The sequence below is a fragment of the Papio anubis genome, chromosome 4 (genome assembly GCF_008728515.1).
Source record: "Papio anubis isolate 15944 chromosome 4, Panubis1.0, whole genome shotgun sequence".
Classification (NCBI taxonomy): domain Eukaryota; kingdom Metazoa; phylum Chordata; class Mammalia; order Primates; family Cercopithecidae; genus Papio; species Papio anubis.
The window spans coordinates 95,874,170-95,891,975 of NC_044979.1; the positions used below are offsets into that span (position 1 = coordinate 95,874,170).

At 39.8% G+C, this 17,806-nt stretch overlaps 1 long non-coding RNA gene across 1 annotated transcript in view; it reads right to left on the bottom strand.

The window, feature by feature from the left end:
- LOC103882961 overlaps positions 1–5,517 on the bottom strand; it is a 34,857-nt gene extending 29,340 nt beyond the window's left edge. The window contains exons 1-2 of the long non-coding RNA XR_644974.3: positions 4,225–5,517; positions 3,944–4,092 (exon numbers count right to left, since the gene is read on the bottom strand). This is a non-coding gene — a long non-coding RNA (uncharacterized LOC103882961). The remainder of the gene's footprint in view (positions 1–3,943; positions 4,093–4,224) is intronic.
- Positions 5,518–17,806: the final 12,289 nt, after the last annotated feature.

A 17,806-nucleotide genomic window follows, 5' to 3' on the forward strand; every position in this document is an offset into this window, starting at 1 on the left:
GAACAAAACAGAGAAATCACATTACCTGACTTCAAATCATACTACAAAGCTATAGTAACCAAAACAGCATAGTGCTGGCATTAAAACAGACACATACACCAGGAGAACAGAAGAGAGAACCCAGATACAAATCTATACATCTACAGTGAACTCATTTTTGACAAAGGTGCCAGAAACACACTGGAGAAAGGACAGTCTCTTCAATAAATGGTCATGGGAAAACTGGCTATCCATATGCAGAAGAATGAAACTAGACCCTTATTTCTCATCATATGCAAAAATCAAATCAAAATGGATTAAATACTTAACTAAAAGACCTCAAACTATATGCAAAATCAAATGCAAAAATCATATGCAAAAATCATATCAAAATGGATTAAACACTTAACTATAAGACCTCAAACTATAAAACTACTACAAGAAAACACTGGGGAAACTCTCCAGGACATTGGTCTGGACAAACATTTCTTAAGTAATACTACATAGGCAACCAAAGCATAGGCAACCAAAGCAAAAATGGACAAATGAAATCACATCAAGTTCAGAAGCTTCTGCATAACAAAAGAAACAATCAACAAAGTGAAGAGACAGCCCACAGAATGGGAGAGAATATTTGCAGACTATCCATCTGACAACGGATTAGTAACCAGAATATATAAGGATATATATATATATGGATAATAAACAAGTCTACAGGAAAAAAAAAATCTAACAATCTGATTTTTAAATGTGCAAAAAGTCTAAATAGGCATTTCCCAAAATAGGACATAGACATACAAATAGCAAACAGGCATATGCTCAACATCGTTGATCATCTGAGAGAGAAATGCAAATCAAAACTACAATGAGATATCATCTCATCCCAGTTAAAACGGCTTTTATACAAAAGACAGGCAAGGATGTGGAGTAAGGGGAACCCTCGTACACTGTTGGTGGGAATGTAAATTAGTACAGCCACTATGGAGACCCGTATGGAGGTTCCTCAAAAACTAAAAATAGAGCTACCACATGATCCAGCAATCCCATTGCTAGGTATATACCCAAAAAGAAGGAAATCAGGATATCAAAAAGATATCTGCATTCTTATGTTATTCACAATAGCCAAGATTTGGAAGCAACCTAAGTGTCCACCAACAGACGAATGAATAAAGAAACTGTGGTCCATATACACAACGGAGTACTATTCAGCCATAAAAATAATAAGATCCCGCCACTTGTGACATGGATGGAACTGGAGGGCATTATGTTAAGTGAAATAAGCCAGACACAGAAAGAAAAACTTTGCATGTTCTCACTCATTTGTGGGAGTTAAAACAATTGAACCCATCAAAATAGAGACTAGAATGATAGTTACCAGAGCCTGGGAAGGGTAGTGTGGGGAGACAGAAAATGGGGGTGGTTAATGGGCACAAAAATATGGTTATATGTAATGAATAAGATCTAATACTTGATAGCATAACAGGGTGACTACAGTCAGCAATATTTGCTGTACACTTTAGAATAACTAAGGGAGTACAACTGGAATGTTCATAACACAAAGAAATGATGGATGCTTGAGGTGATGAATATCCCCATTTACCCTGATGTGATTAAACATTTTATGCCTGTAACAAAGTATGTCATGTGCTCCATAAATGTATACACCTATTATATACCCATAAAAATTAAAAATTAAGCTTTTTTTCATAAAGAAAAAAACTAAAATAAAATCAAAATAGAACATAAAATATCAGAGTGTATTGCACAGAATAAAGATAAGTATCATCTCCCAAAGCTTTCATTTCCTGTTGGTGTGTGTCTACCGGGTCACAATGTGCTAATTCAAAGACATGTGACTTGTTTTATGAAGAGTCTCAAGCAAGCAACGTACTTTCTTCATGTGTCTGATCAGTCTGGGTGACTCTTGCACAACCCTAGACAGTTCAAGGTTTGCCAATTTACTCATCAGTGTCCAGAGTCAAAGTTATCATCCAATTTTCCTTGTATTGCCTCCAGAATTATCACACTTTGTGTCTGGATCAGTGACACAGTAGTCCAGGCTCTGCCATCAGTCTCAATGACAGATATAAATGTTTTAATCTCTCAAACCATCATTCTGCCAGATCTTTTTCTAGCATGCTGGGGCGTCCACCCTCCTCCACACCAAATTCACACTAACTGCTTGCGTGGGGTGCCCTGCCAGACAGCTGAGAGAATTTGACTCTCAAAACTGAGTTGCTCCTAGGAAGTCCCTTATTTCTCTCTTTAAACTGTCATTCATTGATTTCACAAATATCTTCTGCCCACTATGTGGCACGTGCTCTAGGCAGACAATGGTGAGCAAGACAGGAGTGCCCATTGCCCTGCAAAGTCCGCTGCCTTGTCAGATGTCAGAGTCCAGTTGTCACAAGACAGGTACAGTCTCAAGTTCTTTTTAGGACTGACAAGCATTTGCTGCATGACCTTTGGCAAACTATTCCATCCTGTCACTCTGAGGTTTGATCGCTCAGAAGTTGAGTTTTCTGGCCCACTGAGAATCACAGGATCTTAGACCTGGCAAGGCCCTTAAAGAGCAGATTCTCTATTTACTGATGAGGAAACTGAACCCCAAGAGGTGATATCCTTTGCCCACGGGGACACATGACCCACAAGGAACATGTCTCCCAGCAACCCCACCCCACCCCAGCACTGCCCCCCCACATAGTGAAGCTGAATATGGCCAATTCCTTATGAAGAACTGAGAGATCTTCAAGAGGAAGTACCCTACATCCTGAACTTTTCAGAGAGATTGGTGTTGCAAAATGTTCAAGTGGCAACACGTGTGGAAAAAAAAAAAAAAACCAAAGGCATATTTGGATCTTGCAGAAGGGTTTTCAGCAATACAAAGGCACAGGAATGAGAACAGCAGGAGTCCTAGTTACCAGGAGCATTCCCTTAAAGCCTCATGTGTGCCTCCTAATAAATCTGCTTTTTCCTTTTTGAAGTTTAAGTGCTCCCTTATTGAGCAGCCTCCTGGTAGCCAGGAGTGCCCTAGGAAACAATTGTCTTGCTTCCAGTGCTGGGGCACTCGGACTCTGTTGGTTTGGTTTGGTTGGTTGGTTGATGGGTGATTTTTCCCTCCCTCTATCCTCTTAAAACTCCAGCCAGCATATAGGGGTTTTTCATTTAGCTTCCTCAAATCCCCAGCCATTTCCCTAAAAGTCCATCCCATTAAACATGAAATCCACAGAACACACACCAAGCTACTTTTTCTCTCCCCTAATAAATCAGGTAAATTACCTCTTTTGTTTTTAAGACCATTTCAAGGTTGCCTTTAACATTTTTAGTTAAGGCATTATTTATGTTGTGATTTAATCGAGATTTAATCCACTTTTCAGCACACCATCGTATCGCAATATCCCTGAATTTTTTGCCCATATTATTAAACTTGAGGAGCACGGTAACGTTTTCCTCAGACATGACAGTGATCATTTCCAGATTGTGTATGTCTGTCTGGCTTTTTAACACACCTGAGTTTCTAAGGCCCACTAAAATAAATAACAGTTTGGTCTGCAAAGAACTGGGCTGCATTAATAAATGCAGAGAGATCTGTTTATCTCCACTTTCTGAAAACATAAGCATCTTCTACAAATATGAGTATACACAGCAGAAATCATGTGAATCTCTTGGTAAATGTTTGCCTTCACACTCCTGGGGTATGTTGCACACCAGATGGTTTGATCAAAACAAAATCATACACACACACACAGACACACACACACACGTTTGAGTACCATGCCTCCTCGTTTTTGTGACATTTTTTTCTCGTTTCATGCATGAGAAAGAATGTAGAAATACTTAGAATAATGACCAGTATGTTCTGTGTTTACTGCTGCTTTCCCTCACTAGAGATTAACTCATAAAATTTTACTCCAAATTAAACAAACTGAGGCTCTCCTTGCAGCCAGTCAAACTGCCCACTTACACCAAAGGAAATCTTAACTTCCATCTCTGAGAGGCTGAATGGCCACCCCTGCGGAAGGATAACAGGGTCTCTCTTTTCCTCTCTGTGTTCTGCCAGGCCTTGGAGGTGCCAAAATACTTGTCTGGACTCTGGCCCCCAGGGCACTTCATCTGCAACTATAGTTTAGAACATTAACATCTCTCCTGCAGCTTTTTTTTTTTTAATTATCTGATTGCTCCAATTATAGTTATTTAGAGAAATCAGACAGTCAAGGATTTACCAGCAGGTAGGCAAGAAAGCACCTTTGACTATGGCAGAGGACTTGCAAAGACAACTGTGTCTAGGACAGACTTAGGGACCATCTCACCCATCCTATCTTCTCAGTTGCAGTTTCTCTGGGGATGATTAGATGTTGTCTTTGAAAAATCCAAATGGGAGAATGTGTATAAAAGCACCCCATTCTGCGCCTTGAGCACAGTAAGTTTTCAGTGGACGTTAATTCCGTTGGAATCCCAGGCTTGAAACTGCAATCCAACGATGCATGTAAAAGACCTTGAGAAAGAAAACAATAAGGCTCAAGGTCGTGACCTCACCAGTCTTTTTGTCTTTCTCGCTGTATTGCTCGTGTTTCACAGCCTTCAGCCCCACTAAACAGCATTTTTACCTGGAAGGAGCTTAGAGAGGACTTTCATTTTAGAGGCGCATTTACAAAGATCCTCTGATGCAAGGCCCCTGCTTCCTACTGTTAAAGCTCTGCTTCTTTTCAGCCGTGCCCGCCTGGAGCCACGGGCGTGTTTTTGTGTGGTCTCATTCCTGTTTTATGGATTGTTCATGTACCCTGGAATCCCTGGGATACTTCAATTACAAAAATTACCATGTGCTGGGTCCTTTCGGGTTGACAGGACTGCTTTCCTTTCTCTCTAAGCCGGGTTGTGTTTGTTTACATAGGAAATGTACTCTTTCTTAACATTCACTGTTTCAACATCCACTTAGATAGCTTCATGAAAAAATGGGTTAAAAAATTAAGAAGTGTGGCAAGAGAAGGAAAAAAAATACATCTTTCTATTTCAACCAAAAATTTAGTTCAGAACAAACTTGGAAAATCAGAGGATGTTTTTCCTTTCATCGCTGAAACAATGCTCTGCTTGTTCTCCCCGGGCAATGAGAACTACCCGGGCTTGGATCAGTGGGTCACATTGTGCAAAGCGTTTTTCCTGTTTAAACTATGTGCTTTCTTAACTGCTATCTTTTTGAAAGAAAATTAGATAACCTTATGTCCCCAGACTATATCGTATTTGTTTGAATAGGAAATGCTAATATTTTTCTACATGTTTCGTATCGGTGTCAGTGGAAACTCAGTTTGGTGGTTAAGACAGGCCCCTCTAAGCTCTGGGAATCACATTGGCTATCTTCCAGAAGCCAAGAGGTTCACGGTGATTTTGAATAATCATCTCCATAGCTATGTGAATTGTCTATGTTACTTAGCCAGAAGAAAAAATATTATATTTACCTTTTCTGTGTTTAATTTATCTTTAAATATGTCATTTGATGAGACTTTTCCTTCTTAATTTCTCTTCTCTTTACCTCCACCTCCTATATTACTTCTGCTTTCTACCCAGTCCTACCAATCAACTCCCCAAACTTCCTGCAACCTCTACTTAAAGATCATGCTTCATTAGTCATTACACCCAAGGATCTCTGCCCCATCCGTTTCTGCATTCCCATTGGTCTAAGCCAATGCCTGTTACATCACAGCCCCACCTCTGCCCATGACTAGAGGTTCCCCCTTCCCACGTCCCCAGTTGTGTTCAGGCCCCTTTATCTGACATTCTTGGAAGCAGAAACAGCAGCAGAAACACATTTCTAAAACAACAGATTCCCCATGCAAACAAGGTCTCTACTAAGGCACATCAACCAAGTCCTCTGTAAGCAGCACTGCCCTATCTAAAATTTTTTAAAGTGAAGCTTGTCATTTGCACTTCAATCTCCATTTTTCAGTACCTTCTCTTCAAACACACGTGTTTATATACTTAATACCATCTTGCTTCCCCATATGAAAATCTGCTCCCAGAAAATCTAGCGTCAGGCATGTATAACTTAATGCAAATTTAAGTTGATGTGTTCCTTCTCCCAAGGGTAGCTAAATTCTAAGGCCGGTATCTAACTAAAGAATGAAGATGTGTCCCCTCTTGATCATGTTTTAGCCATCGGTGCTCAGACGGGAGAGGTAGCACTTTGGGCAATAAGACACACTCTTTCTTTCATGACTTTATTGTCACGAAAACATACCACGCAAGTGCTTTTCTGCACCACTAGAACAAATAAGACCTCCTAAAAACCCTAGGTGTCTGTTTAAACTCAGAACTTTAAACCTGAGACCCTTCCACCCTAAATGATAACACTGCTCTCCTGTTGCTCTATAATCAAACCAATAGCCTTAACTTTATACCTGGCAAATATAAGTAAGTAGCAATCATGCCCACTGTTAAGTAAAGTGCAAAAGCAACAATGAGCAGAGGCGGGTTCATTGTAAGCCACGAACCTTAAGCCTCAGGGCCTTTGCCTGCACAGGCCCCTTCCCAAACCCTAGGCAGGGGACCTAGCAATTTTGTATTCATAATTTTACATTCTTTTTAAAGAAGGCCCCGAAATTGTATAAGCTTCAGGCCCCATACAACTTTTAGATCCACCCTGGTAGGAACTGAATTGTGTTCCCCAGAAATTCATACGTTGAAGACTTAACTACCAATGTAACTATATTTGGAAAAATAAGGCCTTTAAAGAGTTAATAGAGGTTAAATGAGGTCATAAGGGTGGAACCCTCATCCAATATGACTGTTATCCTTATAAAAAGAGGAAGAGACACTAGGGCTTCATGTACACAGAGAAAAGCTGCCATCTGCAAGCTGAGAAGTGAGGTCTCAGAAGAAATTAAACCTGTCTACACCTCAATCTCGGACTTCAAGCCTCCCGAACTGGAAGACAATCAATTTCTATTGTTTAAGCCACCCAGTCTGTAGAATTCTCTTCTGGCAGAATCCGTACCCCTAGAAATCAGATACCATTTTTTAACTTCTCACTAGAAAATTTTGTTAATGTTAACATTCAGTGCTAACTGAAGTATAGTGAAACAGGTAATCAAACATACACTGCTGTTGGGACATGATTCAACACAACTTTTTGGAAAGCAAATATTAAAAGACATAAAAATACTTGTTTCCATTACCCCAAGAATTCTTCTGGGACTCTATCCTAACCAAATAACTCAAAATATTTTAAAAACTGTATACACAAAGAAGTACATTAAAGTATTATTTACAATACTTGCCCATAACTGGAAGCTCCCCGCTTCCCATGAATTACAAGTTGTATGGGCCTTGGGTTTGTGGAGGAATCTGCCAGGGATTTTTAAAGATTCCCAAATTTGACCATACATCTATATATGAAATTGTGTTGGTTTATTTGCAAAAATAGTTCCAATAATTCTTTCCATTCCTGCCTGCATGCCCCTCTGCCCTGTGATATTGCTGCCCCACCCATCAAGAAATAGAGTCTCTTTTTTCATTCTTTGATCTGGGTTTGGCCATATGACTTGCTTTGGCCTACAGAATATTAACAGATATGATGCAAGCAAAAAAGGCTTGAAAAATGCTCGCACACAAATCGTGTTTTCTCTTTCTGCACTTGAAACCATGAGACCCTCAGGCAAATGAGCCCAAGCTAGGGCTATGATGCTGAAGAGGAAACATACTGAAAAGCCAAGGCACTATGGCCAACAGCCTGCCAACCCAACCATGTGATGGAGTCCACGCTAGACCATCTAGCCCCAGGCGAGTCCACCCAGGCCAGAACTTTCCCAGACATCTCAGTCAGCCACAGAACGGTGAGCTAAAGAATAAACGTTTATGGTTTTAAGCTCTAAAATGTGAAAGGTTTGTTATGCAGCAAAAATTAACTAATACAATAATTTTCCCCTGTAAAATGCTTGTGGGACAAACTGAGAATAGACAAACTATGTTAATATCTTTATATTGAGTAAGTAGTTGGTGTTCTAGCTGGCAAGCTCCTGCGTTCCAGTCTTGCGACTCAGATTCCCCTAATGCTTCAGTAAAATTACTAATTACCACATTCCATGGATCTCTGGATTGCCTGAGAATACCTGAAATCTTGAACGATAAATCTGCATAGGCCCATAGCCTGGTTTAGTTTAAAACTGGAAATAGGCAGAATGCTCTACATTACACACTTCCCTTCCATTAAGCCACTTAAAATTATGGCTGTGAAGACAATGTAGAAACATGGGGAATATTTTAATGCAATATTAAATGAAAAGAACAAGATAAAACACTGTCCTTAAATTATTATTATAAATATGTAAAGAAAAATAGCTAAATAGTTACACCGAGGAAAAAGACTATGAAGAATTGTGCCAAAACACATTAGCAGCTGCTTTAGGATGTTAGATTATGGGTAAGTAGTATTTTCTTTTATATATTTGCTGTAATATTACCTTCATAGTTAATTATATTCATAAGTTTAAAAAATTAATATATAATAATTTTAAAAAGTAAAACCTGGATACAGGTATAGCCCATCTGTTTTTTGTATAACTTTTAACCATACAGACTCTCTCTGCTAGTTTAAAACCATAATTTCCCAGAATATGAAATGAAGTTTTTATTTATTTGGATCTTACTAATATTACCCTGGAATTTTACATAAATCTGTTTAGAATCTATTTAAACTATTTTATAAGACCAGGACCTGCCCAATTTCACTAAATTAGTAATTATTAAAGCCTCATGGGTGAGGCCTTGTTTGATTCAAATCTAAGCTGAGGGCAGAGGCAAAAATCATGTTGCCACCTTTTTAGGCCATAGCTACGCTGAGAAATAGCTCTAGATCCAGTTACTTATCTTGGAATGAGCAGACCTTAGTTATTCTCCTGAAAAAAATGCTGTATATGACCAAAACTTTTGTTAACTAGTATGTATTTCTACCCACAGCCAGGAAGGCATTATGAGAGAAAACAATAATAAAATCAGACAGTTTGAGTGCTTTCCTGTGGCTCCCCCTTGGACAATCTCTTTAAAAACAGCAATTCCTTTGACTTTTGACCTCTGCAATCTCCTATTTTTGAGCCAGTCTTCCCCCATCTCACATCCATCATTGTAAAATATGCCAAAATGAGTGAAAACATGGATTTCATCTCCAAGAAGTTTTCTTGTGAAACTTAAACAGAAAAGATTCTAGTCTATACGGGCCCCAGCCTCCCCCAACCATCACCATAGACTTCCCACATCACTGCAGTCAGCTTAACATAAATTCTTAGGAGAACCATGTCAGTCTCTGTTAATAAATATGGTTCCAGCACACAAATTCAATCGCATCATGAAATCTAATATGTCAAATGGCAAAACCATAACACAGAAAGTTCATGTAATCAGAATATTAAACAACTGTCACTCAGTTGTAATACTTTCAATTCTGCAACAGCAAATGACTCCATTAATAAGTAAAGCAGCAGGATTCAAATGGCTTTCTGCTCTTATCCGCCTGGGGCTCCACCACCACACCAAGGTGGTTTTAGGAGCCAAACTTGATTCCAGGAAAAGGTCTGCCCTGAAAATAAGGAGAAAGAAACTAAACCTATAACATTTCAAGCCAGAAGTGTAACCATTTGCCAATTGCCTTCTTTTACTCGCCAGATACTGTACCTCTGCCCAGTTGAGTGTCAAGTCTTTAAGACTGCAGAGGTGAACTGGAACCCTTCAATATGAGACTGGAACCCTTCACCATGTCCACAGCAGCACTACTCACAATAGCCAAAAAGTGAAAACAATCCAAGTGGACATCGATCAACAGACAAATGGATAAGCGAAACCTGGCATGTTCATACAATGGAATACTATCCCAGTGAAATATTATTCAGCCTTAAAAAGGAATGAAGTTCTGATTTCTTTGGATCTTACTAATATTGCACTGGAATTTTGCATAAATCTTTTTAAGCCCAATTTAAACCACCTATGAGCCCGAGACAATTCTAACCTCACTAAATTATATATTGTTGAAGCCTCCTGGATGAGGCTTAATTTGATTCAGATCTAAGGTAAGTACAGGGCCAAAAATCACATTCCCACCTTTTTGAGTGCAATAACATGGATGAAGCTTGAAGACATTAGGTTAAGAGAAATAAACAAGACACAAAAGAACAAAATTGCATGATTCTGTTTATATAAGATACCTAGACTAGGCAAATTCATAAAGACAGAAAGTAGAATAAAGGCTACCAGGGTCTGAGGGTAAAGGGGAATGGAGAGTTTTTACTAATGGGCACAGAGCTCCTGTTTGAAATAATAAAAAATTCTGGAAATTTATAGTGCTGTTGGTTGTACAACATTATGAATGTACACTTAAAAATGGCTAAAATGGTTAATTTTATGTTATATATATTTTATAATTAAAAATGAGAAAAATAAGGCTTGAAAGATCAAATATTTCGGATAAAAAGAACTGCAACTTAAACTACACTGTGTGGCACATTTCTATCCTTCTGCAATACTTTCCTCATCTTTTCTGTCTTCATTAGCAGAACTTCTTCAAGATTCCACACAGTATCTCTTATTTTGCAAATAAGAAGACTAAGGACTCGTAATAAATTGTTCAAGTGTACCCCCAAATTGGCACTAGAATGTGGATGCCCTGGTTTCCATCCTTTTAGCCAATGACTTGTATCTCCTAACTTCAAGGTTATAAGACACTTACCTTATGCTATAAAGAAAGAATATGTGTTCCTAATTTAAATTTTATTTCTCTGCTTTCCATGTAGCCAAAGTCCACAGAATGAAGGCACCCTGCCATGCACATATCAAATGCTCAGTAAGCAATTTTTTATCATCATTAAAAGCAATTTATTACTCACATATCTGCTACCAAGAAAGACAGTAATCATCTAGAGAGAGACATAAAAACAACCAGATGGAGATTCTTGATTTTGTTATTTGATGAAATACATAGAAAATGATCATTCCTTAGCAATGGATTATTAGAAGAAAAAAAAAGATGATTAGGGGCATGGATGATTCCTAAAGAGATCGTTGATGATCCACAAAGATCAGAAAGCAGGTGAATTTAAGGTTTATTGTCCAAATCTATTTTTGACAACTCTTTAAGGCTGAAGAAGTGTTAGCTAATAAAGTAACACTGGACTTGCTGATGTGGGAAGGTTTTAACGTCTGGTTCTCACTCAATGAAACATGAGTTTCGAACTCCATATATTCCATTTACCCAGACCTCCAAAGGAATGTCTTTTCTAAGGTCAATTCTAACACCTCCAGATGGACCAGAGCAGCATTTCCCAAAGTGTCCTCCAGGGAATTTGAGTGCTAAAAGATGTACCTCAAAAAACAAAAAAAAAAGTTCTGTGATCAATTAAGTTGGGAAATTCCGCTAAACAAAATTGCCCACTTGAAGATGTACTTTACCCTTGAGTATTTTAACATCTCCCTTTTCTGTGAAAGTATCAGCCACTCCTCACCTTTGCCATGCTTCCATGTAGGAGGAGTGTACTTCCTGGCCCATTGGAAAACTTGGCCAAGGGACTTGCCTTAGCCAATGGAATGAGAGCAAATATTATGTACACCACATCTAAGCAGAAGCTTTAAATGTACTTGAATCATTTGCGTCAACTTCTTTGTTCCCACCCTCTGCCATGAGAAGAGTGTTCCAGAGAGGGGCTGCTCCTTCAGCCTACATCCTGGGATGGAAAGAAATGTGGAGCTCAGCAGAGCCAAAGCAAGCCAGAGCTGACCTACAGAACTGGAAGCCAGAAGTAATGTCAGGAGAAGCTTTCCCATCTGAAAGATAATGAAACACCTGCTATTCCTGAGGAGTCCACTAGAGGATGAGACTCATCCAACCATCCAACCTAGAGAGAAGTGGGGAAACTGGCAAAAGGACTGATGGTGAGTATTTAATATATATGCTTGTAGAGCTAGGATTAAACTAAGGATGAGAACATGAATAAGTATGCAAATGTTATAGTTCTGACATAATAGGTGGACTGATATTGTTAGGAGCCAGAGTTGGTTCTAAATATAAAGACAAGAATTAAAAAGGGAGTGGGGACAGCAAGGGAGGGCCTTATGTGATTAGATTGGACTTGGAAATGTCAATATAAACTCATGACGTCATTAAAAATTTTTTATTTTTTTGCATCTTAAAAGCAATGACTTTCTATTTAGCTGTGAGCACACCTGGAACCCCAGTCTTAGTTTATAAATACCATTGCTAACTGAAAGGAGCCAAGGATCTTTGGAGAAATGGTTGATTCCAGAGCTGGGGTGGGGAAGGTAAAGATGAGTCTGGAACATTTTGCCTTGCCAGAAAGTTAATAAGGTGCCCACAAAAATGATAGCAATATGTCAATAGAGCACAGAAGCCAACCTGAAAGGGTTCCCACTGGCCAAATTTGGGGCAATTTAGCATCAAAACAAAAGAATTAGGCCAGGCATGGTGGCTCACGCCTGTAATCCCAGCACTTTGGGAGGCTGAGGCTGGCAGATCACCTGAGATCAGGAGTTCAAGACCAGCCTGGCCAACATGGCGAAACCACGTCTCTGCTAAAAATACAAAAAGTAGCTGGGCATGGTGGCGCACGCCTGTAATCCCAGCTACTAGGGAAGCTAAGACACAAGAATCGCCTGAACCTGGGAGGCAGAGGTTGCAGTGAGCCAAGATTGCACCACTGTACTCCAGCCTGGGAAACAGAGCGAGACACTGGCTCAAAAAATAAATAAATAAAAAGCAAATGGGTTAAAATAAATTTAATAAAATAATCTATGAGTGAATTATTTTAAAACAAAGAAAAGGAGAAAAAAAGAAAATCCATCCTTAAAAATGGATGCAGACTAATAAAGCTGAAAGGAATGGATGCACTCTGGATCTAAGCCTCCCTCACACCTCTTCTCCAGGCCACTTTGTCCAGGTCACAGTCTGCACACTTGTATGCACTGGCCCTGGAGAGTGGAAAGAAGTACGCTTATCAACCAGAAGTGTCTAAAAAAGAAAGACTTCTCAAGAGACGTTTTTCCAGTTAGAGGAGCCAAAAATAAATAAATAAATATAGAAAGACATAAAAATAGAGCAATGGAGTAACAGAATAAGAAGTGGTGATAGTTCCCAGTGACAGGAACATGGAGTCCCAGACCTGCTGACAACAGAGCAGGGAGCTCATAACAAAGAAACAGAAGACAGTTCTGCAATTCCACAGCCCTTGAAACCACAGAGCAAGAATAATAATTATGCAGCATGAGTTGCCATCACTTTCTGTCTTGAAGCATCACAGATATCATTGATATCATTGATATCAATCGTGGACTTTTTCCCTACTGCTCTTGGATGCATCCTCAGGATCTTTCTCAACATGACGATCCACTGGCTTTTCATCCAGAACAAAGGACGTCTTCTCCATATATATAAGAGTTTTATAAGGTTGAGGGTAGGAAGTGGCCTCTAGTGCTGGGTCTCAATTCAGCATCCATGTTGGTGACAGACCTAAACAAGGGACCTTTACAATAAAAGAGTAGAGAATATTTTGGCATATGTGCTGCCAAAGCAAGCAAGAGTATAGAACATTTTAGAGTTTTCCACCCAAGTAACTATGCTAATTTTAACAATTACAGCAAACTGGTGCCTTAAAGGTTAATTCCTTCCCAGCTATAAAGAATTCTTTCTCTAAGCAGTCCATAAAACTTAAATTTAACTATGGAATGCCAGAACAAGCATGCCTAACTTTTACTAAATCTACCTGTGGCACTGGGAGTTTTTATGGTCATACTTAAACCAAATGTCAATCAAAAGCGTTTACACCTCCATTTAAGAATTAGCAGTTTAGATTGTGAGGGCTCCAAGGGAAATAAAATTCCACCAGTTTTCCCATGATCCCTAAAGTCACAGGAGGCGGGAACTTTTAGCTAAGAATATGAGTATCTTAGAGAAGTAGAATGAGAATGATGCAGAAAAGTTTTAAAGTTTTTATAATAAGGGTAGGGTATAGCCTTGTTTCTCTCAAGCCCAGCTTTCTAGGCCTCAAAGCCCACACATATTTGCATAGCTTCTCTAGGACTACAGAATCTCCTACAAAACGTTTAATTTGGCGGCTTAATATGAAAAATCATCCTTCAGCATACATTAATCTAGGGTAGGGATCTGCAAACTCTTTCTGTAAAGGGCCAGATAGTAGATTATTTTCAGCTTTGCAGGCCACACAGTCTGTCCAACAGCAACTCCGCTGTTGTAGAAGGAAAGCAGCCATATACAATATATAAACAAGTGAACATGGCTGTGTTCCAATAAAACTTTATTTACAGCAAGCAGGCATGGAGCTGGATTTGGGCCACGGCCACAGTTTGCTGAACCCTGGTCAGTTTGCTGAGCATCAAGCACAGCTGAGTTGCAAACTGGTTTTCCAGATGCAGTTGCCAACTTCCACCCCACCCATGATATGAAACCTTTCCTTCTGGTGATTCCTAACATGCCTTTGTTTTAAAATTCGAGGGGCTGTTCATGTACTAATGGGTACATCACTGCCTCCTCTTATTTACAAAGCATTGTGGGGACTACAGGGATTTAGCTTACCAGCAACCTCTCAGCACAAGCAGAGCCGGGAGGCTCCACTGAAAAGGCTCCTAATGTACAATTAAAATGTCATCACTGGAGATGCTTTTTTGCACCCTGCACTTGAGTTTGCTGGAAAAGTTCATATTTGCCTTTTCATTCCTCACCCTGCATTCTGAGGGCTTCAGGCCTTTAGCATGGGCCATATTTAAATTGTCAAGAGATGTCAACAAGTTGTGAGGGACAGCCTAACACTGGCAGCAATTACTACAGGGCAATAATCAATGGAAGTCTTTTGTTAACACTGCAGACTCACCATTGACTCAGGAAGTAAGTGTCCCAGTGGTTTAGGTGAAAGCTGAAATGGACAAGCAGTTTCACCCTAGCTGCTCAAAAGCCACAGACATACGCTTGCCCCATTAATTATTCCTACCCCAAAGACAGGGGCTGTTATCGTCCCCTGTCTGCTGTCTGCTAAGGAGAGGGGGTGGCCAGAGACTCACAGACATTCTATTTACGGTGCCAGGAAATGCATCCTTCTTGCTTTCCGAGAAAGGGTGATTGCCTTATTCCACTGTGATTCCTTCTATAAATAGGTAAAAGTCACATGTGGAAATGGAGGGTTTTCAAACTTTGCTCATGCTTTTTGATTTCAGAGATTATATTTATCTGGCACAATGACCTGATGAATTACTCCAATGTGGAATAAATGCCCTTTGTGACACGCGACGCACATATTGACTTGCTCTTCTGCCTTGCATTTTTAATTTTTCACTTTTCTTGCTTTAAAGTCACATGCCACGTACAAAAAAATCTAGAGCTGGAAGTTGAAGTAAAATCCACTTGGATAATTTTCTGACCCTAATTTCCATAAAAAATACATGTACCTAGAGTCATTTTTTCAAGGAAAATGGAGTAAAAATCCCATTCCCACTTGATATCACCTTTTCTGGATTTGCCCGTACTATTCACCCAGTTAAACGCCACCTCCTCCAAGAAGCCTCCTCCCATGTACGAGGTAAATACAATCTCTCTTGACTCTGACCTTCCGTAGGAATTTCCTGCACCTTTGCAACGCCCACATTTTCAGACATGCCTTCATGCCTTGATGTGCACATGCCTCAGCCTCACCACTTCATCACCACCCCTTGAGAGCAGGATCCAGGTCTCGTTCATCTTCAGTCTCCACAGGGTCCAGGACAGTGCCTCAAATGATGTAAGGGCTCAATAAATGCATCATGAATAAACAAAGTGGTTCCTGCTTCTGTCTCTGAGACTCAGGGGACCATCAAAAGCAAAAATATTTGGCATTATAAGTCATGACATTATTGCATGGGCTTGCCCTGTAATTAAAATTAAAAGAATGCAAAAGGCCTTGGCTTCCTTGATAAAAAGAAAAATTCAGACAAAAATTCAATGTCAGACTTTTCTATGCAGTTTATGAACAGCAGTGGATCAAAGAACGTCTTGATGAGCTGAATTCCCAGGAGAAACAATGTTACTGCAGATAGGAAAACAGAACGCCATTTGCACAATTCGATTATCATCTTGCTTGTACACAATAGGTTCCTACGGTCAGAGCAGCGGTGGCTCTAAAGTCAGCTAGAAGATGGCCAAACAATGGTTCCTCTGGTCTCCTCCGCAGCTCCAGCAGAGGGCCCTCTGCACACTGGGTCATTTTCTTACCCCCTACAGCATCCTCTCAGAGGAGAATTCCCACCAAATTCCGTAGGATGGAAAGCCGGCGTGCTGCCTTGGGATAAGAACAGATAATGATGGATGAGGCCAGTTTCCAGTAAGACTTTCATTGAGGAAGTTTGCTTCTGAGGACTAACACTTTCTCCCCCGGATCGCTGAGTAGCACTATTCCATGGGGGCCCCCAAGAGATGGAAAGAACATCCTGCTGGAGGAATGTTTCCCATTTAGAAATTGGCTTTGTGTAGAGGTAATTATTTCCTAAGGTAAATTTTAAATATAACAAAGGACAGCCATTTCCATACATGAAATTACACCATTTAACTTTATAGCCATCTCTTTCCTCAAGCAGTTAAGTTAATTTTTAGATGAAGGGCTTGACTGTCTATTTTTACTACATGTAATTCGGTGTTCTGTAACTTTCACAGCTATTGCTCTTCATTGCTATGTGAAAAATCATGGCGATTATCAGGCATGTAGTTTCAGCCATTCATATCTACAGGGTCTGAGGATTTATGACAGGAGGAAGATACTTCCTTCCCAACAGAGTTTGTGGTAAATCGATTCCAGGGGCCGCTGGACTGCAGGAAGTCTTTGTGATGTTTTCTGCGGTGCATGGGTTTGGCATAACCTGAATTGAGAGTTATTATTTCTGAATTGGTATGTGTATTAAAAGTTTACCCTTCTCTGGATCAGTTTACAAATCTGTAAAATGGAAATAGCAACGTTTACTTATGTCACGCGAATAGCTGCAGCTTTCAGTTGAAATTTTTATCTCATTATTATAAACTGAGACTGAGTGGTAACAGGCTGTTGTTATTATAACAATAGCCAAAATGCCAAAAGGAGGCAAAACGTGGGAAAGCAGGCTTTTTGTGTGTACAGATGAGATGGCTATACCCCATAGGCTTTATTCAGAGAAAAACAATGTGGAGAGAGTGAGAATAGATTTTTTTTCAACTAATAGAAGGTAGAAGAAAAACAGCAGTGACATAAAACTTGGCAGGGTCTTCCAGCTTCCTGGGGACCATAGGAATTTCCCCAGATTGGTCAACCTCACAAATCACACGTCTTCATCTTCCATTTCTGACAAAGTGAGTTTGACTCTGTAAAAGATTTATTCTCCAGTGGTTCTAGCTATCAAAGACAGAGGTTCCTAACCTGTTTGGTTCAAAGTTTCCTCTGCAAATCTGGTAAAAATCTGTGGCTCCCAGATCCAATTAAAATTCACAAAGGTATATCTTATTAACACAACAAGTGTAATAATAACATCTAATACTGAGAGAGCATTTGGGGCCACAGGTTGTGTTAAGTGCTTTAAGTGCATTTTCTTATTTAGTCCTCACCCTAACCCAATGTGGCAGATATTATTTTCCCCATCTTATAGATGACTGAAAAAGCTTGGAGAGGGTAAGTAACTTAGCCTTCCATGCAAAAACTTACTTACAATCATAGAGGTACTCAGACCTTGTCGAGGCCCATCCATGGGCCATCAAACACGCACCCCAGATTAGGAACCCTGCCCTCTGCAAACAGAATAGGTGCACAGAAGAGCTTGTCAAAATGTCCTA